This window comes from Pinus tabuliformis, chromosome 6 (assembly GCF_031772625.1).
Source record: "Pinus tabuliformis cultivar Carrire ecotype Pingquan chromosome 6, CPIR1, whole genome shotgun sequence".
In the NCBI taxonomy this organism is placed as follows: domain Eukaryota; kingdom Viridiplantae; phylum Streptophyta; class Pinopsida; order Pinales; family Pinaceae; genus Pinus; species Pinus tabuliformis.
This window is the reverse complement of record NC_142292.1, coordinates 4903313-4926997: the sequence shown is the minus strand read 5'-3', so window position 1 is coordinate 4926997 and position 23685 is coordinate 4903313.

The window sequence follows — 23685 nt, the reverse complement described above, 5'->3', positions numbered from 1 at the left end:
AGGGCTCTCTCCGAGTCACGCTCAGCGAATAAGTAAACGGAATGGTCTGAGATGACTAACAATGAAATATTGATCTTAGGATGGTAAGTAAATATGGATACAAAAAGAAATTTTTTATGAATGATTGAGTTTCTGGGATGGTATGGGACCAACGGACAACAATGAGCAAATAATTTAATACAAAGGCACAGATTACTTCGTGAGGCAAGACAGGTTGAAAGTCTAGAAATTTAGTTTGAAATAACCCGGAATGGAGGAACTGCTTAGGAGGGTGAAAAGGGCATAAGTACATGAATCCTTTTCAATAGAAGAAGAACACTGAACATGAAATTTTCCCACAGGCAGAGTAATAAAAATGAATTCTACCTTATCTAACTTAGAAAATTTCACTGGAAATGAATATGAAATGAACTGTGAAACATTACGAAATACATATGAAACATAAGAGACGCATTTTCTACACTCACAACCACATGAATCTCATGAAACAGAGCCGCAACCTTTCATTAATCCTCTGTCAAAATATACAATGAAAAACTGAGTTTCTCTCCCACAGTCTCCTAGAAATTACAAGCCAACCCTTTGCAAATGGTTTGCTTACAATAAATAGACTATGCCATGAGGAAATAGAACGACCAATATTTGGGGAGTTTTTCGAATCATTACAAAGTGGAAGTGGAAATCCAACCATTAGTTACAGGTGCAGCGTTACAAAAATGACGAATGTCTTGGGTGACTGCTTGCCTTCCTTTGCTACTTGGATAGGATCCCACATTTAGTGAAAATAATTTTTAAACATCCGAGGAAAATATAGTGTAAATGAGTGGGCCCACTTGGATAAAGTCGCGAATTGAAATTTCGCGAAGCGGGCACGATTTTGGCCTTTTTCTCTATATGCACCGCACCCAATTCTATATGCGTTGTGCCACTTTGGAGGCTATTTTGAGGCACCTGTAGGAGTCCAAAATGTGCCCAAGTGTGATTTTTGGAAATCCTGGCCTGTCTACTTTCCAACCCAAGTAGAATTTCTGAATTTGGTGCTCATTTTCCCCTCCAAAACTTCATTCTCCCAAGACTGCTTCTTATGTGTCAAAATAGAGGCAGAGAGGTCATTTTTTGAGTGTTTTTGACCTCTTGGGGACTCAAAACTTGCCCAAACTTCTTTTCCAAGCACTAACAGTCATTATTTTTCATGCTGAATCCAAAAATGCAAACCATTTGTGATTTGGAGCTCCCAATCCTAAGCGCCGCGCCAGTGGCGCGGCGCACAGGGAGAAAAAACCTGTGTTGTGACCAAAAATTTGCCATGTGACCAAAATTGCCCCAAATTTCTTGAAATTTGGGCTGGAGCTTCCTTATCAAGTGTTATGCTGGGCCAAAGAGGCTTCAGCCAATATCTGAAGTCAATCGAGCTCCCTTTTCCTCTTTTGCTTCTTGATTGCCTTCCTCAATTTCGCCTTCAAATTCCTGATTCGGGCCTTGCATACTTTGTTTCGCGCCATGTAGTGGAAAGCCATGTGTCTCAGCAATGCATGGTCCTTTTTGGCCTTGTCCAGTAGCCTCTCCAAGTGCATGTTAACTCTCTCAAGATTGGCCTCCCGATCCTCCTTAATCTCTTGCTCCAATGAAGTGAGCTCAACTCTTCTCCTTTGTGCAACCTGGCGATGCTCACGAATGTTTTGTAGCTCCAAGATCACTTGCTGATCCTCTAGATGTTTGTTCCTCTGCTCCAGATATTTCATGTTCCATTTTTCTCTTTCCAAATCAATGGACAAGGCTTGAATCTCTGCTTGCTGCTCCTGGATGATCTCTTTAAGCTGTGCACTTGTCGGTTCTGTATCTGTATCATCATGAAGGAGAACGAATTTGGTCTCTCGTTCACTTGAAGGCCCCTCATCATGCATTGGCTCCTTACCTCTGTCCTGTACCTATCGTGTTGATGTCGGAAGCGAGGCCCCTTCCACCTCGGGAGGAGATAACACTTGCTTTGCTGCTGCAAACAAATGTCTAGCACCCCTCTGATATGTGATGAAAACCGGCACACTAGCAGTCTCATAGCACTCATACCGACGAGAAGGTTCACCCTCATGCTTAACCTCTGATAATACCTGTAAAGTGCTGAAGAAGTCACGGGAGATGAAATCATCCCAAGTAATGCCCTGCAATCCCAGCTGATGAACCACCAAAATCTTAATAAGAGCAAAGTGATAAACACTGTTAAGTTGCTGTTGAGGGGTCTTGTGCTGCATGAAGGTGTTCATCCTCTCTATGTTCCTGCAGATGAAAAATGGGATGTTCATCATTCGTACCCTGGTAAAGTGCATGAGCAACCTGATGTGATAGGCATATAGATGAGAGAACCTCCCCTCACAGCTGAAGTACTTCATGATCAACTTCATGAGTGGAGCATATTCATCTTTCAAATATTTGAATGGAAAGAATCTTGTGAGCTGCCTCAAGCAACTGGCCTTAATGTAAGGCTCATAATGCTGCCAATCAACTTTCTATTTCTTGTGCCATGGTTCTCCAACATTCGGTATACCGGTTGCTAATGAGACAGTTTCGGGTGTTAGTGTGAAGGTGACCATGGCCAAGATAGAGTGATCTCCATGTAGGTGAAGCACAAAAAGATGAGCCAACTCATGATGAACTCGAACATTAGCCACCCTTGGCAAGAGGGCAGGCCTACATTTCAGTGAGGGTGGTTGGCTCATCCCGAACATGTTTGCCACTCTTGTGATGTCTCCTGGGAGCTTGTTCTTTCGAGGATGAATCATTTTGTATCTCCATCTCATACTCTCATGAATGCTCAGATGCCATGACTGCTGTGTGTACTATACTTGGGCCGCCCTTTGATGATGGTGTGAAACTAGGTGTTGTTGTTATATCTTCCACCAAGGGGAACAATGAAAAAAAAGGAGTATTAGGAGGGGAATAATATGATGGGAATAGGGGTTATGGGGAAAGGTTTTGTGGTTTTGATAAGGTAGGGTTTTGGGGTTTATATTGACCAAAGAGTGGAGGGATAAGGAATAGGGGTTTGGTAATATTTTAGGGTAGGGAGAATAGGAAAAAATGGGATAGGGGGGATAGGGAAAAATGGTAAGAAAGGGAAAATGAGGGGTGATAATGGAGCCTTGGCATCAACACCACAATTATGCAACCCTAGCAACAATGGCTTTTGGTGTTTTCTTGTGGTTGGTTTTATGAGTTTTGTTGCAATTAAACATAGCTGTGAACCACCATAACATTCAATAAATTTGATGATCAAGCCATGATATAGAGCCTAACTATTGATTTGAGGGGTTTCATAGGCAACTTGAGGTAATTTGGCAAGGTTTTGAGCCTTTGTGGGTGTGCGCCGCGCCCCTCTTTGTGTGCGCCGCACTCTGGAAAACGACTCCCACTCACTCTTAAACATGCACTTTGCTCTCCTAATCACTTTGCAAAGTTTCTCTATGACCTTGATTTGCAGAATGACCTTATTTTCTTGTGGAAACCTCTATTTAAAGGCTTTGAAGTCATGGGTTTAATTTTTTCTTCTCCAAAAATCCACTTTGCTAATGTTTCATTTTGGCTTTTTTCACTGACTTAAAGCAACACTTGAATTTCTCTTTTCCCTTTGAAATTTTAGGTCAAATGATGAAGTTTTCGACAATCTTTGCAGGGATTGCATGACAGGGCATTTAGCCACGGAAACCATGACTGCACCTGAAGAAATCATCCGACGAATTTTTTGAAAATTTTATCACAAATGACACTGTTTAACTTTTCTTCAAAACGGAGTTTTGAAGAACAGTCGAAATTTGTCCACATGACGATGAAACTCTCTGAATCATAACTTTGTAAGGGCCTCACTCTGGCCTGCATGGATTTATTAGACATGGTTGAAGACCAAATTGATTAATCCTAGACCTAATTATCGAAAATGACTTTTGTCCATTAAAGGACCAGACCTTGACTGTCATGGAATTTAGTGATCATTGACAAAAGACCTAAGCCATCAGGAGCTAGACATGAGGGGAAACGACTAGCATGACCTTTTCCGTCAGATTATGGCATCCTCCTAGCGGAATGCAGCTGGGTGAATGGAGTGAGACTCCTAAAAATGAAATGCATAAATAGTTTTGATCTCTGACGGAGGATTGACAAGACCGACTCTAACATTGGCTCCAATGGGGGATGGTAGCTCCTTGGAGGTGCCAAGAAAAACAGATATCTAGAAGAGCTGACAGTGCCTTCTTCCATTGGGCTATGGAGTCATCATTTCAAAAAATGAATTGCAACTCTTGAATCATTTATTGACTCGGACTGACTCAAATATGGACTTAAAATGACTCAAAAACTGACTAAACAAACTCAAACCAAAACTGAAATAAAATGGTATTTACAGTGACAATGGAAATAGTAGAAATAACTCAGAAGTGGTACCGCTTGACAAGCTGACCATTGATCGGCCCTCCTGGACAATCTTCCCCGTTCATTTCCTTCAGAAGAAAGGCATTCTGACCTCGATATGTTGCAATCTTGAAAGGACCTTAACAAAGATTCTCGAACTTACCGTGCTTACATTTTTCCTCATTCCTTGCAACCCACTTCAGCACCACATCATCCAAATGAAATTTATCCTCCTTTTCTTTTCTGTCATAAATTTTCTTGATCTTGTCCTGCAATTTGGATGTGTTCTTGAAAACTTCTTCTCTGGTCTACTGCAAGTGGACCATTTGATTCAACCTTCTCCACATGGGATCTTCTTCACTACCGACCTCCTAAAGAAGTTTGACTACCGGGGCAGCGAGAGAGGTAGGAAATACTGTATCAACTCCATAAACAAGCTCAAATAGTGACGTACCAATGGATTTCTTTTAAAACCATTGACCAACCTCTTATGCCAGCTCTTCTTATTTATTTCCAGCAGCTTCTTGATGATGTTGACCAATGATTTGTTCAAATACTCCACCAATCCATTTCCTTGCGGATGATAGGAAGTTGAGTGACCCAAAATGATGTGATATTTACGACAAAACTCTACCATCCTTTTTGATTTGAAAGTTGCTGCGTTATCAGTGATTAAATTATTCGGGTAACCAAAGCGAGACAAGATGTTATTTTCAAGGAATGAAATGATTACCGCATCAGTAGCTTGTCTGGTGGGAATTGCCTCGATCCATTTCGTGAAATAATCTGTTGCTGTGAGGATCCATCTATGTTGACCGGCAGAAGTGGGATGAATTTCACCAATGAAATCCAATCCCCATTGCTGGAAAGGAGCACTCACCTCAATAGGCTTAAGTGGCAAAGGCTGTAACTTCTGCTTTCCTTCAAAAATCTAACACTTATGACAACGCTTGACAAATTTATATACATCTGCAAACAATGTTGGCCAATAGTATCTCGCTCTCAAAACTTTATTTGTTGTTGTTTTCCAAAAAAGGTGACCGCCACAATCTCCTTCGTTGAAATCCTCCATGACCTACTTTGCTTCTTCTTCCACCAAACAATTCAAAAGAATGCCACCGGGATCTTTCCAATAAAGTGCAGAGTTTAAAATGCAAAACTTGGCAGCCTTTAATTTGAGAGTTCTAGCTTTGTTTCTAGTCATGTCGGGCGGTGGTGACAAATTGTTAAGCACATATATGATATCTGAATACCACGGAGAGAGAGCAAACATTTCAGATACCTGAATTAATGATGCTTCCTCATTCTCATCGGACATAGCAGCGATTAGATTTATGGCCAAGGCGTGCAAGTTTGATTCGGCCATTAACTTTGCCAATCCCTGTCCTTTAACCAGCTTTGTGGGCTTTATTTCCACATCATATTCCAGCAAGGCTGCAATCCATTTGCCTTGTCTTCCTTCTGGATCGGTCTACACTAAAACATCTTTGACAACAGCATTAGGAACATAGGCCAAAATATGAGAATGTAGAATATATACCCGGAAATATTTCAATGCCTTCACAAGTGCAAGGGCTTGCTTCTCAATGATGCTGTATTTTAAGGCTACATCTCTTATAGCTCTGTTGAAGAATGCAATGGGTCTTTCATGATCATCTCTTTTCTGCAATAACACAGCTGCAATAGTGTGCTCCGAAGCAAATGAAAACAATATGAAATCCTGAGTGTAGTCCGGGCTGATTAGAATTGGAGCTGAGGAAAGAGCCAATTTGACTAAATTGAAAGATTTTATAGCCTCTTCCATCCACTTCACTTGGCTGTCCTTCTTAAGCATGTTTGTGATCTCTCTTAGGTGCTCAGCAAGATTAGGTACAAAGCGGCGTAAAAAATTCATTTTACCATTGAAAGATTGAATCTCCTTCTTATTCCGGGGCAGATCAATTTGTTGAATTGCTTGTACATGTGCAAGATCAATACGAATACCATCTTTTGAGATGATATGCCCAAGTAGTTTTCCCTCCTCCATGGCAAACAAGCTCTTTTTCGGATTCAGCGATAGACCATATTTTCTGCACTTTTGAAAGACAGTTTTCAGATGATACATATGCTCTTCATTAGATTTGGAAAACACCGTCAGATCATCAAGGTATACAACCAAAAAGACATCCTTCTCATTTGCAAAAGCCAAGTCCATTGCCCGCTGAAAGGTGGCAGCTGCGTTCTTCAAACCGAACGGCATTTTAGCATAATGAAAAGTTCCCCATGGAGTAGTGAATGCTGTCTTGTCTCGGTCATCTTCATGGATTGAAATTTGGTTATATCCAGAATAACCATCAAGCAATGACATACGAGATGCTCCAACTACTCCCTGAAGTATATGATCCATTTTGGGCAGTGGGTAGTTATCTTCCAATGAAACTTTATTGAGATTCCTAAAATCAATGCACAAGAGAATTTCACCTCTCTTCTTCCGCACGGGCACCAAATTGGAGATCCAATCCGAAAATTTGATGGGAACGATGATTCCTGATTTGTACAACCTGTTTATCTCCTTTTCAATTGATGGCAGCAACTTTGGATTTAGCATTCTCAACTTTTGTCTAAATGGTTTTTGATTGGGCTTGATGGGTATAGTGTGTTGAATTATATTGGTATCATATGTCTTTAAGTCAGAATAGTCCCAAGCAAACACATATACAAATGAAGACAACAAACTGATATATTTGTCCTTGATCTTTGGTGGCAATGCTTTAGACAATTTTACAAATTTAGGATTAGCAGCTGTTCTGACATTGACCTCTTCCACACCCTTCTCTGTTGGCTACAATGTTGGTTTGCGGGCTACACCATCTTGATCGAAGAGTTCTTCTAAAGGTATCAAGCCTTTAGGAATAACGTTATTCTTTAGCTGCAACACGTCCAATTGATTGATCTGCACATCATCTGTACCATTACCTTTACCATCGTCATTTTCTACATCAATTAAGGTTTCTTTGAACTTACCTTTGTTTTGCAGAAAATCATTAATCTCCTCATCATCTTGGAAAACTTGCTAATATCTCTGATTGTCTAGGATAGTCGAACGATGCTTGACATGGATTTCAAATTTATTACTAGAGTTCATTGGTATCTTCAAACTACTTGCTGCCTTAGCAAGAGCATCAACAATACTATCTCGTATACGAGGCACACATGTCAAGGTGTATTCTGAAAACATTTTTAGGATGTCTAGGACTGCATTACAGTAAGCCCGCATCCGAGGATGCTTTGCTTGATATTCACCTCTGACCTGCTTAATCACCAATTCGAAGTTGCCATATATTGAAATCCTCTTAGCATTCAGCTTTCTTAGAATCTTTAGGCCAGCAATCAGAGCTTCATACTCAGCTTCATTGATTGAACAATCAAAATACAACTTGTAAGAGCATACCCGCACGTTACTAGGCACTTTTTTCGGGGTGGAGAAAGGACTACGTACCAAAATTCCAATTCCAGCTCCATCATTTCCCACTGCTCCATCGAAATCCATGGTCCACAAACCTTCTTCCTCCTCTTGCAAGTGTTGAAAATCTATTTGCTGTGCTTGGTATGCTTTCTGTCCATTACTTTCAGCTGATCGCTCAACGGTGCTCTGCTGTTCTTGTCCTTCTTTCTTTAAAACTCCTCTGAAATTTTATGTTATTTCCGGAATATCATTTTCTTCTACTAACTGACTATCGATATCATTGAAACTATCAGAATACAAAACAAAAGACTTTAAATCTGTATGTACATAATTAATCGAATGATTTATTGGTTTCTCCTTGCTTGTGATCATGTATTTCATTTTTTGTTCTTGATACAATTTCCTCATTTGGCCAAACACCAGAATCGTTGCATAGGAGAAATCTAGTTGTAGTTTCCCTTTCAATTTCGCTACCCAAGACCTGGAAAGAAGCATGCCAAACCTGGGAGGAATATCTGCTACAACAACATCAATCAAAACATTCTTCATTGGGAGATGATATAGACTCACAACCAAGTATTTGATGAGTACTATACATCTTACTCTGCTGGAATCAAATGAATAGAGATCATGGTATTTCCGGGTGATGTCCAAACCAAGCTTATCCATGATAGCCTTGGGCATGAGATTGTGATAAGCTCTGGAATTGAACATGGCATTATGTAACACAAAATCATGCAACCTTAAACTGATATAAAAGGGTGGCACATCACTATCAGGAGACTCACCATTCGATGCTGGCCCAAAAATCATTTCAGGTTGATCGTCTTCGACATTCACCATGTCGGACATTGGGTCCAAATTCAACATTTTAGATACTTTCCCTCTATAACTGTTGTTCCTCATTATTTCAGTCAAGGGGATGGATACCTTTAATTTAGAAATCTCATTCTCTAAATTAAAAGCGGGAATCTTTTCTACCTCTTTGACTGGGATTTCTTTCTTTTCCTTTTCTTTCGATGCAACTTGCTGATGTGATTGTTCTACTGATGGTGATTTGCTGCTCTCCGGACCAACCGCCTCCTTTCCTTTCCTTTGTGTAACTGATGAATCATTCTTTGATGCCTCAACATCCTTCCTTTTCTGAATTGGTTTGACTGGCACATCTCTGTTTCTAAGTGAATATCGTTGTTGCTGGGCGGACAAAGCATTCATATAGCCTCTTTGGTACTCATCTGATTCTTCCTCCAAGACGGTGTCATTTGCTAGAATGAAATCTACATCTTTGTGTACAACCAAACTTTCTGCATACTCCTCATCCTCAGTGAGATAAATAGGCAAATAATTGTTGGAAATAATACTGAGAGGGGGGTGAATCAGTATTATCAGATCACATAAAACTTTTCAATTTCATACATAGATTCATACACGCAGCTTCAGTTAAGGATATCAGCGTATATACGCAACTTCGTTAAGGGAAACTAGCGTACATGCAGTAATCTTATGATTCAGTTAGCTTATCTTCAGTAAATGCATCAGAACATTATTAACCATATTAACAGTAAACAGGTGTAGTATAACAGAACAGATCATCACACATAAGGAACACACATGAACACCATGATATAAGGTGGAAACCCAATGTGGGTGAAAACCACCTGCTGCAATTTGTTTCTATATTCCTTTAATAAGAAACTTCTTTTACAATGTACTGGTGCAGTCCTTTACCAGCACGCAGGCTACAACCTGCAGAGGGCTACAACCCTCTTAGCTCTTGTACTAGCCAATCCATTTACTAGTATGTAGGTGCCTGCCTACAGAATGCTCCAACCTTTACTCGTTCTCCAGCTGCTCCTGGAAGGGAGCTACAACCCCCTGGCTCTTGTACTGGCTGATATGTTTACCAGTATGTAGGCACTAGCCTACTGAACTCTACGATCTTCCTGGGACCACGTTTCATACATTTTCATACTGGATCCATAAAACAACCTGCATCATCAATCTCTGAATCACCCAATACTGAATCACTGAAACCCTGTCAACAACATAGACAACATAACAGTAACCAGATCCAACTTCATCTTCAAATATCATACATCACATTATATACGCGACTTGGACAAACCCAACCTGTGTGTATACACTCTTTTGCGAAAGACAACCTACGTACAGATCTGCAAATCCTGACTTATAATTCCGCAGCTATATCAGACATCAAAACATACCCATATCATAACAATAAACATGCGTCAATAGATCTAGTCTATCCACAGTCAAACCATATGAAGATAATCATTCCAAGCCTTGAGATCCCGTTCCATAGTTCATCATCCTCCACATGAGTGAAACCATGGTTCAGATCACCAACCCATAACCAGCATTTGGATCTCACACTTCATCAGATATTCATTACACACACACCCTCTTTGGCCTAATGATCTTCTCCTTATATAGGTTTAGGCCTTTCATAATACCACGGTCCAAAACCATAGTAAAACAATACCATCAACTCAATACTAGGGATCAACACGTCTGTCGAGATACTTTGGTCCAAAAACATAGGCTCAAGTACTGAGGACTAACTACCACGGACCAAAAGTAAGCTTTCCGACACGTACGCTCTTTTCCATTCATGAACCTGCGTGTATACCCTACTTGGTATATAGCGAACCTGCGTATACGCGACTTGGTATATAGCGAACTTGCGTGTATACACGACTTGGGTTTAATGAACCTGCGTATATGAATTTTCTCTTCTTCTTATAGTATGATCATCAATTCCTTGCTGCTATCCTTGTGCACTATGATTTGCCATCAGTGTGATTTGCCATCAAGGACAACACTTGTCTCATAATGCCAACAATAATCAGGAGTAAAGAGGTGGTTTTCTTCACCTATTATATTCCCGTCCTCATCTCACTCCGGTCCATGCACAAAATTTTGCTGCAAAGGTGTTTGTATTGGCTGTTGTGCTGTCTTCTCTTGGGCTCGCTGATCTCTTTGTCTTATTCTATATTATGGTTGTTGCTAACCACGAAAGTTAGGATTTCTAACTTGTGGCTCCGGTTTGTCAAGTTTCACCCTTTCAAGCATCTACTCTACATTCCAGAGTAATTTATCTACCGAAGAAGACTCTTCTTTTACGGTGACCTTCTTCTCTGCCTTTGCTCTAGCTCTCTTGGTCAGCAGATTTGCTTCAACGCTGACTGCTATCTTTTGCATGTCTTCCATTGTGGCTGGTTCTCTCTCTCTTAATTGATAAGCCATGTCAGCATCAAAACCATCTGGGAACTTCACCATGGCTAGTCCCATAGGTGGCCGTAGATGGTCTGGAATTTCGTTATAAACTGAATTCAATCTAATGCAATAGTCTTGGACCGACTCACCAGGGTTTCGTTTGATTTGCTCATATTCAGCCAGAATTTGAAGAGGATTCCTTTTCACTTCCCATCGGTTTAAAAATTGTCTTTTTAGGTCGGCCAAGGTAGCGATATGTGCCGCCGACAAACCTCTGAACCATTTCCTCACTTCACCTGCAAATGTTTGTACAAAGAGTCTCATTGCCACATTCTCTGCATCGATCTCATGAAGTTCATAGAAATCTGCCATTCTATCCACATGTTGCTGAGCAGTAATGCTGTTAGGAGTGCCATCAAAAAATGAGATTTTGCTTTGATAATCTGCGGGCATATCATCTAGAACTTGAGGCAGAACCAGGGGTGCAAAACAGGCAGCCATCACTCTTGGTGGATTTGGCCTTGGAGGTGTTGGAGGAGTGTGCACAGTTTGTAAGGGGCTAGCAATTGGAGTTTGAAGCTGAGCTATAATGTAATTATCAATTGACCGGTTAGCCCTTTCCGTCTCCAAGTCTACAAGAAATTGTGGATTGGGGACAGTATAGTCAACAACCCTTTCGGATTTGGTCTCGAACAATGATATTTCAAACTGCTCATCAAACTCAAGCTCTTCAAGATACTAAAAAATGTCAGGACATGAATGGGATTTGAACACGGGAGTTATAGTGCTCTCTTGACGAAGGAGTCTTGGAATCAAGTTGGGGTTTTCGTAAATATGAGGAGGATCCGGATCTGGATTGGCTCTGGTATATCGTCTCGAAGCCAGCATGCTATTTTCGAAAAAATCAGAAGGACATGAACAACTTACTCAACCTATCAAATCCTAAACTTATCATCCGGAAGCTTAGAATTATCAAGAAGTAAGGGGATTAATTTCATCTCCCCAGTGGAGTCGCCACTATGTTAGCACCTAAATCTGCCTTAGGCTGGAGGAAGGCAAAATTCAGGGTAACCACAAACCACGCCCAATTTGGTAGCTAGCCCTACCAGAACAGGAGAGGGCTCTCTCCCAGTCACGCTCAACGTATAAGTAAACGGAATGGTCTGAGATGACTAACAGTGAAATATTGATCTTAGGCTAGTAAGTAAATATGGATACAAGAAGCAAATTTTTATGAATGACTGAGTTTCTGGGATGGTATGGGACCAATGGACAGTAATGAGCAGAGAATTTAATACAAAGGCACAGATTATTTCGTGAGGCAAGACAGGCGGAAAGTCTAGCAATTTAGTTTGAAATAACACAGAATGGAGGAATTTCTTAGGAGGGTGAAAAGGGCATAAGTACATGAATCCTTTTCAACAGAAGAAGAACACTGAACATGAAATTTTCCCACAGGCAGAGCAATAAAAATGAATTCTACCTTATCTAACTTAGAAAATTTCACTGGAAATGAATATGAAATGAACTGTGAAACATTACGAAATACATATGAAACATAAGAGACACATTTGCTACACTCACAACCACATGAATCTCATGAAACAGAGCCACTTCCTTTCATTAATCCTCTGTCAAAATAGACAATGAAAAACTAAGTTTCTCTCCCACAGTCTCCTAGAAATTACAAGCCAACCCTTTGCAAATGGTTTGCATACAATAGATAGACTATGCCATGAGGAAATAGAACGACCAAGAGTTGGGGAGTTTTTCGAATCATTACAAAGTGTGTTAGGATATTCCGACACATAGGAAATAGTTAAGTATAACTTGGTCTAGTATAGAGTTAGGTAAAGTGTGTTTCTTTACTATGTACATTTTGTAACTTACAATCCGATGGTCATGATATGTAGTGATCTGACGGTTCATTCTCTCCTCGGTATTACCGACACTTGATCCATGGCTTAACACCCGATTGGTCCATGATCTCTATCTAAAGTGCATGGAGCGTCATTTGTAGGATAATCCGTCTATGAGAGAAGCATATGTAAATTTTCATTCTTTTATTAATAAATTGCCTGAAGTGGTCGCATTGGCTCAGGCCATGGACTGTTTCCCTCTTTGAGGGTTTTAACCATGTCAAAATACTGGTGTATTGATCTGTGATCTGTTTGTGAGCGGTGTCCTTTGGTGTTCTGTCTGAGGAACTTACCCTGTAAATTCCTACATGGTATCAGAGCTATTTGAGGGCCGCGTCTGTAGGTGATCCAAATCTGAAGCCAGTAGAGCTGCATCCGACTACCGTTTCCTAGATCTACTATTTTTTACTGCTTTCGGGCCAAGAGGACTGCTCTGTTGGGTTGGGAGCATCTGTTCCAGTGAGGAACCCCTTTCGTTTCACGCGAAAAGGTTTCCGGTAGCCCTAGCTGCGTCATTTTTAAGATCTGGAGGTATACAGTGTTTATTTGAAGTTTACAGTTATTTTCTCTCTGTTTATTTCGGTTTTTGATTTATTTAGCTTTTTTTATTACCGGATCTATACCTTTCATTTCTGCATATGCTATTTGCCCTGCGACTCTATGCGATCTGGGCAAATCAAAAACAGAAAGAAAGGATTTTTCTCATGCGTATGCTCTTTTCCGCTGCGCTTTAGTGTGATCTCAGAAAATCAGAAACATTGAGGAAAATATTTAGTTTCTGGCTAAAGCTAACTTCGAGCCGCATGGTTCGTTTTTGAAAATATTTAGTTTCTGGCTAAAGCTAACTTCGAGCTGCAATGTTCGTTTTTTTTGAATGTCCGTGTTGGGTTTTGTGTTTTTTTGTTTTGTAGGGAAAAGGAGCTTTCTCAAAGCAAGCACGACACCCAAAGCATCAACCCCCCCCCCCCCCCCCCCCCCCTCTCTCTCTCTCTCTCAAAATTTTTGTATAGCTCACTTGGTGCAAAGCTAATTTATGAGAGTAGAGGTCTTGGGTTCAAGTCTCCATTTTGTGGGGCCGGATTTTTCATTTCCGCACATTCCCGCACTTCGTCGGCGACTTCATCAAATTTTCTTCAAAAAGCCATAACTTCTTCATCCAGAAGCCGTTTTCAGAACTGTTTTTTTTTAAACAGCCTAATTTTTCGAGATCTTTCAATTGAAACACTTAGTTTTAGAATCTATAGCTTCAAATTATTATTTTTTAAAATGGAAAGTCCATGCCAAGTTATTCTTGACAGCACCAACTACTTCCAATGGTGGTCCTACATTGGTGTATTTACCTAGAAGTAAAGGTCTTTACAGAATAGCCACACGCCAAGAGACCAAACCGAAAGATGAAGATAAGGCAACTAAATGGGAAAATAGGCAAGACCAAGCACGTGGGTTGATAGGGATGTCTATTTCTCCAGATCTTAGATTCCATATTGCAGAACTTGATGTAACTCCTGATGAAGCAATGAAATAGATTACTAAAGTCTTTGGAATTAAAAATGAACTTAAAGCCCATCAACTTGAAAATGAATTGCTTACATTGGACCCCAATAATTTTTCTTACATTGAAGATTTTTTATCCAAGTTCAAGACCTTTAGAGTTCTCGTGGAAGGTGTTAAGGTTAAGAAAGAAGATAGTAGCCTTATCTACTCCATTCTTACTAATTTGGGACCAACCTATTCTGTGTTTGTTTCCACCTTCCATTCTACAAGAGAAGCCTTCATTTCTCAAGGACAAACCTACAAGTCCCCTTCCTTTGATTGCTTTTGTGATTCTTTAATAAGAGAACAAGAAAAACTCTTACACCTTGGTCTTCTTCATCTTGGAAACTCTTCTAAGAAAGCGTTAGCCGCCCAGCAGCAACCAAATCCAAAGAATCCTAAGAAGTTGTATCCTAAAAAGAATGGTCCTAAACCAAACAAGGGTCCTAAGCAATTTCAGCCTCAAAATGAAAAATCATTTCAACAAAATGATAAGACAAATAAAAACAAAGGGAAGAAGACTGATAGACATTGCAACTTTTGTAATCGAGATGGCCACTTAGAATCCAAATGCTTTAAGAAGATGGAAGCCTTGGAAGCAGCAATGAAGAAGCATAACATCCAATTGGAGCACTCTTCAACTTCAACTTCATCTTCAGGAATGGCACTTTCTGCATGTGGTTGTCAAGCATCTCGGTCCGGCTATGCACTAAATGTATCTTCTTCTTCTCATTCTCATGAGTGGCTCATTGATTCTGGAGATTCTTATCACATGGCCAAAAACAAAGCCATGTTTTCTTCTTTAAATGATTGTAACACCAAAAATATATATGTTGGTGATGATAGATCTCTTAGTGTTGTAGGAACTGGAACTGTTCATCTAGACAATGGTCAGTTTAATGATGTATTATGTGTTCCAACCTTATCCTGCAACCTTCTATCTGTATATCAGATAACCCATTCAGGTGAAGATAAAATCGTTGAATTTTCACCTCACGATGTTGTAATTAAGGACCTAAGAGATCCTAGACAGATTTTGGCTACTGGCATTGCTAATGATTCTACAAGGTTGTATAAGTTTCACAACTTTGGGTCATCAAATCTTCCCTCTGTATTTGTTGCTCATAATGATGAAGTGAGCAAACTTTGGCATGAGTGATTTGGTCACTTAAATTATCGCTCTCTTCAGAATCTATGTAAAGAAAATATGGTGATAGGTCTTCCAATGGTATCTTGCAGAGACGGTGTTTGTTCCGGATGTGTACTCGGAAAACATCATCGGGACAGTTTTGAAAAACGTGCCTCTTGGCATGCCTCAGCCCCTTTACAGCTCATGCATAGTGATTTATGTGGTCCACTTCCAGTTGCTTCATTTTCTAGCTACAAGTATTTCTTAACTTTCATTGATGATTTCTCCAGACGCACTTGGGTATACTTCTTAAAACTCAAGAGTGAAGTATTTAACATGTTCTTGGCCTTTAAGGCCTTTGTTGAAAAACAATCTAGACATAAAATTCTTAAGCTAAGATCTGATAATGGTGGAGAATATGTTAAAAAAACATTCATCGACTTTTGCACTGAGAATGGAATTCAATTGCAACATACTGTTCCATATACTCCACAAAAAAATGGTGTAGCTGAAAGGAAGAATCACACCTTAAAGGAAATGGCTAATTGTATGCTTCAATCTAAAGGAATTAGTCTTAATTATTGGGCAGAAGCAATTAACTGTGCAAATTACATAATAAATCGCACTCCTACTAAGGTTTTAAAGAATATCACTCCAGAAGAAGCATGGAGCTCAATCAAACCAGATGTAAGTAACTTTCGTGTTTTTGGAAGTGAAGCATGGGCCCATATTCCAGATGAGAAACATAAAGCTTTAGAACCTAAGAGTGTGTTGAGGGCCCCGAAATCGGGTCAACAACAAGGGGGATACCCACCCGCTCCGGAACCTGGTTGGCGGCTCCTTGCCCGTTTGGAGTAGCGGGTCCGACTGGGGATGATGGGACCAGCTTCCCAATCTAAAAGATGTGTGTGTGTGTGTGTAGATTTTGAAGACACTAATCTAAAGGTGATTTTAAACTAATTTAATTCTAGACTCTAAACTAACTCTATGCTACTTTAATCTAACAAAAACAACATATCTAATCTATACTAACCCAGGTAATAATTCTTTCATTATGCGATCTAAAAAGATTTCATACAACAACTGGTAATAAAGATCATTCAGCTATCATAAGAATATAAATCAATTTAAGATGAACCATTCTGCATAAGAAGTTAGGCAAAACAGTTGTGAACAGCATATCGCATAATCAGTTATTCATATGTTAAGCATAAACTAATGATTCCACCGTACAAAAGTTCCAAATGGTAATACACACATTCATACATTAACATATAAAGAACTCAGCTGCATATCACTTTAGGAATATAAGCAGAAATTAGTCAAGAGATAAAAGTACCATTTATGACTGATTTCACTAATAAACTTCAAGCAATAACGATTTATTTCTACTTGTTCTAATATCTGCTAAGAGTACAGAAGTGAAACATCAGTAACAGACATTAAAATGCAAACATAAATAAATCTCGATCCATCCATTCATCAAAAACCCCCTCCGAGGGTGCAAAAGTGCATGTTCTGAGGACAAGTTTTTTGACAGATTTCCGGACCCTTCTCCAAATGCCATGAGAAGGGTTAAATACTACTAACTAATTAATCTTAATTACACAAATTTAGGGAACGGCTTCAAATGACCGCCCTCTTACTAAAAGCAAATTTATTTCTAAAAATCAAATCTAATTTCTAACCGTTTCTATATCTGCTCCTTAGTGCTGTAAGCAATGCGCTGTTCGCCCTGAAAGAGTCGGTTGGTTGTCCTTTCCTTTTGTTCGAGCTTGAAAATTAGAAATAACAAGAGCTGGACCCTCTTTCTGACAGACTAGAAGATATTTTCAAAAACCTTTCTCTAGCTGGGTGTATTCGCTGTGCGTATACTTAGTACAACCCAGGTTCCTTTCGAACTGATTTTGTTGTTGCTATTTTGGTTTCCGGTCGTGCGAATGACTCAATGAGCTAGGAGTACCGTTGTCTGGACAATCCCCTGTATCGAGAATTGCTTCCGTTCTTTGTTCCAGGCTTCTCTGGAGCGTCCTCCTTCTTTTGCGTTTCTCTTTTTGCTTTACCCAGTCTGAGCTTCAAGATCTTTTGCAAACACGCTGCTTTTGTGTGCCTTTGACTCTGAGTCTTAAATAGTCTATTTTCATCAGTGCCTGTTGGGTGATACTCTGGAATCCGCGGTCCTGTTGCATGCGGCATCCATTTGCGGAGGCATCTTCTCTCTGTTACCCCATTGGCGCTTTCCTCTTTTCCTTAGATGTTTCCTACATATAGATTTATATCAGTTACATGTCTTGCAATTTACGCAAAGAAGAAGAGAAATGACGAAAAGATTGACATGAAAGCATTAAGTTCTAATGAATGCGTAATTCTGACACTCATCATGATTTGACTCTTCAAAAAACGCGATACAATCATTCTTGGATACTGAAGCATGCGATCATTAATTTCCCTTAAGGTGCGTGCTCAATTTTGGGTTTACCGTTTATGTCGGAGAATTCTTGCAATGAGTCCTTTCTGCGATTGGGATCGCAGTATCGAGGACTGCGACGTCATTAAGTGTTATCACAAATTTCCAATATCGCAGATCACAGTTTTGTATTATCGCAGATCGTAGATCGCAAGATCGCAAGGTTTTCGCTTTATCACTTTGTGCTGCTTATGCGACATTGCGACGTGCGACGTCGCATATCGGCCGTCGTCGATTCCATAGGTTTTCGCTTTTTGAGCGCTTTTAATGCACGCGATGCGATGGGTTCTCGCATCGCTCTTTTTCAGTGTATTTATGCGCTTTGGGAAAACGCTTCTCTCTACCTTTGCGACGCGATATAGCTCTTAGGGAGTTAATACAAAATATTTTTTAAACAAAATATTTTTTGGATTTTTGGTTAAGGGTCCCCCTTTGCTTGATGTTATTACTAATATCAAACAAAGAGGGGGGTTTTTGGTGACCACAACAATGGCGATTCACTGTGAAGAACCAGTTATCTCTGCTTTTCTATTGACCGTTCACTTCCGAAACAGCAAATTTTTTATATGTCTAAATTTTGTTATGGACAGATAGAGTAGATTACCCCTCACCTTCTCAACGATACTTTGTCTCAACCTTTTTATATCCCAATTGCTTGCTTCCTCAGGCTTTTTCTTGCATTCGCACCAGACATTACTTGGTCTTGATTAAAGATAAAATAAGGTCTTCTCTGCGTACTGGCTTCAAAGTATGCTCATTTGTCATAGGTAGAGCCTCTACTACCCGCAAGCATCCATAGCCTCGACAGGGTTACCATGTTATCCAGCAATGATCCTTTTTCCTGCTTGAGGTTACTCGCAACATTCCAGAGAAAAAATCCTTTTTGACACACTTTTCCTTTTTTAATTCTCTAAAGAACAATGTCTTGGTTTGGTGGCCAAATTATGACACAGTCATTCACTTGATTTACACTTTTGCTGAACAAGCCGGCTCGTGATGAGACCTCTTGTCTTTTGATTGCAACAATCTTAAGTCGTTGCCCTGTTTTGATAGACAGTATTGGCAAAGTCAGCAAGTTATAATATCTGTGATCATGATAAGCCGGCTCGTGATGAGACCTCTTATTCTTTGAGATATAGTGTTTTCCTTGGATTGTTTCTCTGAATGCTGCAATTTCCTTTTAGCAGGGAGGAAGTCATTGTTTTTCCTTAAGAAAGCTCCGGACAACAATAATAGAGTTTTTGAAAACAACAGTTTTGCAGAGAATACTTATTTTATTATTGATGATACCTTTCATTGTGCTGATACAAAACAATTCTTTACCAAAGGTTGCTTTTGTCAAAGTTTTTAGAGGTTGAAACTAGCATCGTAATCAAGGTGAAGTTAACTCTATTTGTCAATAATAAAATTCAGATTTTCAAAAATTTTGCTATTTGTACAAGCGAAATCAAAATCTGATAGAGAATTGGCGTGCTCTTTCATGAATCCTTTTTAAATGATCATTTACAACGGGTTTTATTCATAAAAAGAGAAAAACAAAACAAAATAAAAACTAAAAATTAAATCTATCCTACAAAAATTAGAAGAATTCTCTTCTATGGAAAATACATTTTGAGAATTTGTCCATTCACAGGCAGAGAATCTCTCCTGCCTGTTAAATCCTGCAACACAAAAGTCGATGGGCCTATGACCTCTACAATCTGAAAAGGACCAAGCCACAGCTTCTGGAATTTTCTATGTTTGCCCTTTTCTTCATGAGCCTTATCCCATTTTAAAACTAAATCACCCATCTGAAAGTTTTTTCTGGTTATGATGCTTGAGTCAAAAGAAGATTTTATTAGCGCTTGGTGATGAGCATGGGTTTTCCTAGCTTGTTCTCTTTGTTCTTCTAGTTTGATTATTTCCATTTGTCTTAATCGTAAAGAGGAAGTAGATACTTCATCGATATATTGCACTAAAGACAAAGAGGGAATGACTAGGTGAGTCGAAAGAACCACTTCTCTCCCATAAACTAAATTAAAGGGAGAAGTGCCGATAGAAGCTTTCTTTGTAATTCTATCTGCCCATAAGGCATTTACTAGCGCTTTGTGCCAATTATTTTGGTTTTGGTCGACTGTCTTTTTAATAATCCTGATTAGGTTCTTGTTTGTTGATTCGGCCAACCCGTTACCTTGCGGATAGTAGTTGGCAGAATACTTCAGTTTGAACCCTATTTTGAGCGCAAACTCAGTCATTGCATTTCCAGAAAAATATGATGCATTATCAAACATTAAGGCTGTTGGCAATCCAAACCTAGTGATGATAAACTGATCTATGAATTCAATAATGTTTTCAAAATTAGTTGTCTTGAGAGGAACTGCTTCTACCCATTTGGTAAAATAGTCGGTTGCCATGAGGATATACCTATGCTGTTTAGAAGAGTGAGGAACGATCTCACCTATTATGTCCAGGCCCCATTGACTGAACGGTTGCTCAATGTTAACCAGCTGCAGTGGCATGGATGACTTCTTTTGTTTCCCTGCAGCAGTCTGGTAGACTTGGCATTTCCTTACGTAATTGTATGAGTCCTTGAACAGCGTGGGCCAGTAATATCCTGCACGCAAGATTTTATTTGCGGTGGCTTCTCCAGCACAGTGTCCACCTGCTGGTCCATCGTGAAGTTCCTGCAAAACCTTTTCGGCTTCAGTTTTCTCAAGACATCTAAGAAGCACAGAATCGTAATTTCTTTTAAACAGAACATCATTTGTGAGCTGGTATTGTTTAGCTTTCAATCTCAGGGCTCTCTTCTTGGTGTGATCCAGGTGAAATGTAGCATACCCGTTCTTAAGAAAATAAATGGTGTCAGAATATAATGATTCTGCGTTGTTTAGGCTTACCTCATACGTGTGTACCTCTTCAGACGAGTTCTCAGGAATTTGCGATGCTCCAGCTTACATCTTGCAGAAGCCTTGACCTCTCACGATGTGTGCTGGCTTGATCTCAAGATCGTATTCTTGTAAGGAGGTGATCCAATTCGCTCTCTTTTCGCCCACGTCCTTCTGTATCAGGAGGTTTCGTACCGCTGGGAACGGTACTATGACTTTGGTATGGGCTTTTAGCAAGAAAGGTCTGAAATATTTGATCGCTTTGAAAACAACATATGCCTGTTTCTCCACGTCTGAATAATTGAGTTCAGCAACTTGTAAGTTCGAGCTAAAAAATGCGATTGGAGCTTCTGCCTTTTCTTGATTCGCTTGAGTTAAAATCGCAGCATAAGATTTCTCTGAGGCAAACATGTATAAGATAAAAGGTTCTGAAAAATTTGGGGTTGCTAAAGATGGAGCGTTGATGATGGCTTGTTTGATCAAGTTGAATGCTTCATGCTCGTCTAGACCCCATTTAAAGTTTGAATTCTTTTTTATCATTTTTTGTAAAGGAGAAATAATACGTGAAAAATCTGGGACAAACCTTTTTACAAAATTGATCTATCCCAGGAAAGATTGCATGATCTTTTTGTTATGGGGCATGGATATCTCGGAAATTTCCTTGATTCTGTCGGGTTCTATGTGAATACCAGATTTCGACACTATGAATCTGAGCAATTTCCCTTCACTTAATGCAAAGAAATATTTCTTTGGGTTGAGCGAAATCCCATACCTCAAACATCTTTGAAAGATTTGCCTCAAATCTTTAAGATGATTGCTTCGTTTTTTGGAGTACACTGTTATATCATCCAGGTAAATCACTACTAATTTATTGACTAACCCTTTAAACGCAATGTCCATGGCTCTCTGAAAGGTAGCTCCGGCATTGATCAGACCAAATGGCATCTTCCGATATGCATAAGTGCCCCATTTGGTTCGGAACGTAGTCTTTAACTGATCATCGGGATGCACCAGTACTTGATTGTATCCTGAAAATCCATCTAGGAAAGACATTAATTCTGAGCCTGCTACTGCCTGTAATATTTGTTCCATAGGTGGGAGGGGAAAGTTATCTTTCTGACAGGCTTTGTTGAGATTCCGGAAGTCGATACAGATCCTAATATCTCCGTTTTTCTTTCTAACGGGTACCATATTGGATACCCATTTGGAATGCCTGACGGGGAAAATTATTCTGGCTCTCAACAACTTATTAAGCTCAGTTTTTATCTGATTTTCTAAGTTAGGGTGTATTTTTCTGAGCTTCTGCTGGACAGGTTTTTCATTGTCAATCATAGGGATAGTGTGTTGAATGATAGAAGTGTTGTAAGTCTTCAGCTCATCGTAATTCCAGGCAAAAACGTTTTTGTACTGTCTCAGAAGACGGATATATGCTGATTTCTCTTCAGGGGCTAGGCCGTGGCCTAGGTTAACGTTTTGTGGCTTCTGATCGGTCCCTAGGTTTACTAATTCATAGTTCAGGGTAGAACTGTAAAGTTTAGCATTGGCGGACCTTTTAAACCGACTTTTCAAATCATATAGGTCTTCTAACTTGACCACCGATTTGGGTATAGCATTATCAGTGCTACTTTGTTGTATTTGGTGATCATGATGGTCTTCGTCGATTATCTGATTTGAGTAGGATCCTTCAGAAGTAAGGAAATTTACGATGTCAGGATCATCATTGAATACTCTCCAATTGGTGATGTTGTCAGGGATGGATGGTCTAAAGATTAATTCTATTGAAAACCTATCAGGACTAAAATCTTCGGAAGGAATAAGTCTAGAGGCTACGTTAGCTAACAGGTCTGCGCTCGCGTTTTGAATTCTTGGAATTGATGAGATGTTGAATGCTATGAAATGTGCAGTGAGATCTTGAACTAACGATTGATAGTGCTTTAAATGACTTGACAGGCAATGTATGGTGTTACGTACCTGTTTTACGACGATCTCAGAATCTCCAAAGACTTGAAGATACTTAACGTTCAATCCGATTGCTTTGTATAGGCCTTGAACCAAGGCTTCGTACTCCGCTGTGTTGTTCATGCAATCGAACTCAAGTCTGCATGTGAGCATAATCTTGTTCCCGTCCGGGCTAATCAGAACGCATCCTGCTCCTACTCCCTCATTGGATTTAGACCCGTCAAAATATAATTTCCAAAATAAAGATGTATTTACAGAATTATCTAAAAAACTAAAACATTTTGAGTCATCAGTTTGGGAGAAATTTTCAACTTGGGATAAAACTGAATTCTCTAAGTAAGGTGAAATATGAGCATTGAAATTGCCGAGGAAAGAATCTACTGCGTAATTGCCTACAATGCTGCTATTGTACGTTATGGCTTCATTTTCTCCTTCCAGTTCTGTCACTATGTATTTTTGGTGCAAATCTCGTTCAACCTTTATCTGATTTGGTTTTGCCATTGTATGGTAACCACATCTGCAACCAGTCGGTTGAGAAATATCCATGGAGTTTCTCCGACCAATCCCTGCTAAGAATCAAACCATAGAACTCAGGGATATCAGCTACTAGAATGTTGATAACCTGACACACTTTTGGGTTAGACGACAATCTTTTGGTCACCTGATTAAGTTCACCAATCACTTCGACTTGGGATCGTTCAAGTTGAACTATACGTACTGCGGATTTTTGAGGT